Consider the following 6,000-nt stretch of genomic DNA (forward strand, 5'->3'; position numbering starts at 1 on the left):
ATTCAAATCCACAAATCAGGGCCTGCACGGCTTCCCAGCCAGCCAATCATGTATGTGGGCTCCAGGTATTCAAATTTGCATATTGGGGAATTCGTGGCTTCTAAGTCAACAAGTCATCCATGTCATATATCTCTAAAAATTCATATTTTAATGATAAATTGTCAACACTTGAAGATTCCCCCATCTCTTCTGAACAAAACGGTGTAAGAATGACCGCTCTAGCCCCTATGGTTAGGAAATTATGGTCATTTGTTTGAGGGGAATCCTCACTATGTGAAATAAACTGAAAGAAGCAGGTCTATGTCTCTGTGCTGCGTGTGTAAAAAGATGCACCTGTTTTGGCGGGAAAACGTAAACAGCCTCTCTGATTGGTGGATTCAAATTCAGCAGCTCCCAGGCTGACCTAGAAACTTAGTCCTCTCTCCCTGTGTGTGTGTGTGTGTGTGTGTGTGTGTGTGTGTGTGTGTGTTTAGTGGGAGAGAGAGGACCCTGCCCTTATTTGACAGCATGTCATTGTAGGATTTAAATTGAACATAGTTAGACTGGTTGACTGGATTAGAGCCTGTGTTTGTGTGTCCCTCTGTGCATTTGTGTTTCAATAAGTTATTACTATTCTGCTAAATCATAGTATTTCTGGTACTTTTCGGTACTTGTGCTAAACACAGTATTTCTGCTAAATCATAATATTTCTGCTTTTCATAGGATTTATGCCTAATATAGTATTTCTGCTAAATTATAGTATTTCTGCTTTTTATAGGATTTGTGCCTAACATAGTATTTCTGCTAAATTATAGTATTTCTGCTTTTTATAGGATTTGTGCCTAACATAGTATTTCTGCTAAATTATAGTATTTCTGCTTTTTATACTATTTGTTCTAAATTATAGTATTTCTGCTTTTTATAGGATTTGTGCTTAATATAGTATTTCTGCTAAATTATAGTTTTTCTTCTTTTTATAATATTTGTGCTAAAACATAGTATTTCTACTAAATGTAGTATTTATGCTTAATAATAGTATTTCTATATATTTCTGCCAGGTCCCCAGGCAGCCAATCCTCTGTGAGGACTGAGACATTCAAATTTTCAAATCAGGGCCTTCACAGTTTCCCAGCCAATCAAATAAGTGTCCTGAGACATTCAAATTTGCATATTGGGGCCTTCGTGGCTTCTAAGCCAGCCAATCATATCTGAGGGCTGAGGAATTCAAATCCACAAATCAGGGCCTGCACGGCTTCCCAGCCAGCCAATCACATATGTGGTCTCAGGCATTCAAATTTGCATATTGGGGAATTCGTGGCTTCTAAGTCAACAAGTCATCCATGTCATATATCTCTAAAAATTCATATTTTAATATTAAATTGTCAACACTTGAAGATTCCCCCATCTCTTCTGAACAAAACGGTGTAAGAATGACCGCTCTAGCCCCTATGGTTAGGAAATTACGGTCATTTGTTTGAGGGCAGTCGTCACTATGAGAAATATACTCCAATAATCCTGTGCCTCTCTGTGCTGCGTGTGTAAACAGATCCACCTGTTTTGGTGGGGAAAAGTGCACAGCCTCTCTGATTGGTGGATTCAAATTCACCAGCTCCCAGGCTGACCTAGAAACTTACTTCTCTCTCCCTGTGCATTTTTTTTGCTGATTTTTTCATTTAACAAGTATATTTGAGGGACCCTCAGCATGTTCAGCATTTTTTCAGCTGTCCATTTTGCTTTTCCAATTTTTCTGTTTAACTTATTACTATTGTGCTAAATCATACTATTTCTGCTATTTTATAAGATTTGTGCTTAATATACTATTTCTGCTTTTATAGGATTTGTGCTTAATATAGTATTTCTGCTTTTTATAAGATTTGTGCTTAATATAGTATTTCTGCTAAATGTAGTATTTATGCTTAATCATATTATTTCTGCTTTTCATAGGATTTGTGCTTAATATAGTATTTCTGCTAAATTTAGTATTTCTGATTAATTATAGTTTTTCTACTAAATCATAGTACAGTATTTCTGCTTTTTATGGGATTTGTGCTAAAACAAAGTATTTCTACTAAATGTAGTATTTATGCTTAATCATACCATTTCTGCTTTTTATAGGATTTGTGCTTAATATAGTATTTCTGCTAAATTATAGTATTTCTGCCAAATTATAATATTTGTGCTAAAACATAGTCTTAATTTAAAATTACAATATTCATAGTTCATCACAGTGTCTCTGGTAAATCACAATATTTCTGCTCTGTTGTACTATTTTTCTAAATCATAGTGTTTCTGTAATGTTTAAGTATTTTTGGCTAAATATATTCTTTCTGTTATCTTATACTATTTCTCCTAAATTCTTGTATTTTTGAGAAGTTATCATGTTTCTGGTAAGTTACAATATTTCTGCTAAATTCTGCTATGCTATTGTATCTCTGCCAAGTATTATGTTTCCTCTAAGATATTGCAGTTCTGCTAAGTTATTCCATTTTAGCAAACTTCTTTTGCTTCTGCAAAGTTTTTACAATTTCTGCAACTTTTCAGCTTTTTCAGCTACTTTTTGCATACAGCTTCAGCTTTAAGCATCCACACTGCATTTTCGCAGGAAATGCAAATTTTTCTAGTTATTATTCTAGTTGCTTCCGTACACTTTTCGCCGTTAAACTACTTCCACAATTTTCAGCCGATTTTCACCGTTCAAATTTTAAACTATTCAGCTATTTTTGCTAATTCCTGCTATGATTTTTGCTATTTTTAACTATTATACTTTTTAAAATATTCCACTTTTTTCCTTTAATTTGTCCCATTGAAATGAATGGGAAACTTCAGCAATTCTGCTAAAATTTGCTTGTTTTTGAAACTTAACTACTTCCTCATATTTTCACCTAGAACAACCATTCAAACTTTAAAATGTTCACAAATTATTGGGCTATTCAGGTATGATTCAGCTTTTTCAAATCTTTTACTGTTTTACTTTTATGCCTCTTAAAGTTTTGAGTTGCAAAATTGTGATTTTTCACAAAATACATGTGTTGTTATGGTTGCTATGCTCTTGGCTTCCAGTGTGCCACTGAAGGTTTTGCAATTTTCACTTCATGTCCGAACAACTTCCTGCTACTTGCTCAATTTTCACTCAACTTCCACAAATTATACATCAAAACGTAGGTATTTTTGCTGGCTTTCAGAAAATGTCACCATCATTGTTGTGGGATTTATAGAATTTTTGCAAATCTCCTCAGACTAACACAAGGTCAGAAAACTCTCCATATAAAGTGAATGGAGAGCTTGTTCAAAATCACCGCTGGATTTCTGTAATGAGAGGCATATTCGAATCGTCATATCTCCTTAACGAAGCAAAGTTAAGACATGAGGCTTGTCCCCGAATATCTTCAGACACCCCTGACGCTCACAATTCAAGAATTTCTTTCTCACCTATTACCGTTCTGAAATGAGTTGGACTTGTTTGAGGGTAGGAAATTCGTCCTTCGCTCAGATTTCTTCAGATTTCAAACTGTGGAAATGAACCACTTTTTTCTCTCGTCATAACTTTTTGTTGGATTTCCACAGAGACCTGAAAATTTCCATGATTGTTCACCAAAGCCTGCTGTTTCTTACGGTGAAAGAATGATATCGATACTCCAAATAGATTTCGAGTTAGAAAGCGTTGTTTGAGGGCAAGTCAAGGCAGTTTTTGCTTCGCTCTACTCAGTTATGGTGCATTAGAAGTCAAATATCTTTAATAATTCATATTTTAATGATAAATTGTAAACACTGGAAGATTCCCCCATCTCTTCTGAACAAAACGGTGTAAGAATGACCGCTCTAGCCCCTACGGTTTGGAAATTATGGTCATTTGTTTGAGGGGAGTCCTCACTATGAGAAATAGGCTGCAATAATCCTGTGCCTCTCTGTGCTGCGTGTGTAAAAAGAGGCACATGTTTTGGCGGGAAAAAGTACACAGGCTCTCTGATTGGTGGATTCAAATTCAGCAGCTCCCAGGCTGACCTAGAAACTTACTTCTCTCTCCCTGTGCATTTTTTTGCTGATTTTTTCATTTAACAAGTATATTTGAGGGACCCTCAGCATGTTCAGCATTTTTTCAGCTGTCCATTTTGCTTTTCCAATTTTTCTGTTTAACTTATTACTATTGTGCTAAATAATACTATTTCTGCTATTTTATAAGATTTGTGCCTAATATAGTATTTCTGCTAAATTACAATATTTCTGCTTTTTATACTATTTGTGCTAAAACATAGTATTTCTACTAAATGTAGTATTTATGCTTAATCATACTATTTCTGCTTTTTATGGGATTTGTGCCTAATATAGTATTTCTGCTTTTTATAGGATTTTTGCTCAAACATAGTATTTCTACTAAATGTAGTGTTTATGCTTAATCATCCTATTTCTGCTTTTTATAGGATTTGTGCTTAATATAGTATTTCTGCTAAATTATAGTATTTCTGCTTTTTATAGTATTTGTGCTTAATATAGTATTTCTGCTTTTTATAGAATTTGTGCTTAATATAGTATTTCTGCTTTTTATAGGATTTGTGCTTAATATAGTATTTCTGCTTTTTATAGAATTTGTGCTTAATATAGTATTTCTGCTAAATTATAGTATTTCTGCTTTTTATAGTATTTGTGCTAAAACATAGTATTTCTACTAAATGTAGTATTTATGCTTAATCATAGTATTTCTATATATTTCTGCCAGGTCCCCAGGCAGCCAATCCTCTGTGAGGACTGAGAAATTCAAATTTTCAAATCAGGGCCTGCACGGCTTCCCAGCCAATCATATATGTGTCCTGAGGCATTCAAATTTGCATATTGGGGCCTTCATGGCTTCTAAGCCAGCCAATCATATCTGAGGGCTGAGGAATTCAAATCCACAAATCAGGGCCTGCACAGCTTCCCAGCCAGCCAATCATGTATGTGGGCTCCAGGTATTCAAATTTGCATATTGGGGAATTCGTGGCTTCTAAGTCAACAAGTCATCCATGTCATATATCTCTAAAAATTCATATTTTAATGATAAATTGTCAACACTGGAAGATTCCCCCATCTCTTCTGAACAAAACGGTGTAAGAATGACCGCTCTAGCCCCTATGGTTAGGAAATTATGGTCATTTGTTTGAGGGGAATCCTCACTATGTGAAATAAACTGAAAGAAGCAGGTCTATGTCTCTGTGCTGCGTGTGTAAGAAGATGCACCTGTTTTGGCGGGAAAACGTAAACAGCCTCTCTGATTGGTGGATTCAAATTCAGCAGCTCCCAGGCTGACCTAGAAACTTAGTCCTCTCTCCCTGTGTGTGTGTGTGTGTGTGTGTGTGTTTGTGTGTGTGTGTGTGTGTGTTTAGTGGGAGAGAGAGGACCCTGCCCTTATTTGGCAGCATGTCATTGTAGGATTTAAATTGAACATAGTTAGACTGGTTGACTGGATTAGAGCCTGTGTTTGTGTGTCCCTCTGTGCATTTGTGTTTCAATAAGTTATTAGTATTCTGCTAAATCATAGTATTTCTGGTACTTTTCGGTACTTGTGCTAAATACAGTATTTCTGCTAAATCATACTATTTCTGCTTTTCATAGGATTTATGCCTAATATAGTATTTCTGCTAAATTATAGTATTTCTGCTTTTTATAGGATTTGTGCCTAACATAGTATTTCTGCTAAATTATAGTATTTCTGCTTTTTATAGGATTTGTGCCTAACATAGTATTTCTGCTAAATTATAGTATTTCTCTTTATACTATTTGTTCTAAATTATAGTATTTCTGCTTTTTATAGGATTTGTGCTTAATATAGTATTTCTGCTAAATTATAGTTTTTCTTCTTTTTATAATATTTGTGCTAAAACATAGTATTTCTGCTAAATGTAGTATTTATGCTTAATAATAGTATTTCTATATATTTCTGCCAGGTCCCCAGGCAGCCAATCCTCTGTGAGGACTGAGACATTCAAATTTTCAAATCAGGGCCTGCACAGTTTCCCAGCCAATCAAATAAGTGTCCTGAGGCATTCA

This window comes from Aulonocara stuartgranti (assembly GCF_965226115.1).
Source record: "Aulonocara stuartgranti genome assembly, chromosome: 12".
Taxonomy (NCBI): Eukaryota; Metazoa; Chordata; class Actinopteri; order Cichliformes; family Cichlidae; genus Aulonocara; species Aulonocara stuartgranti.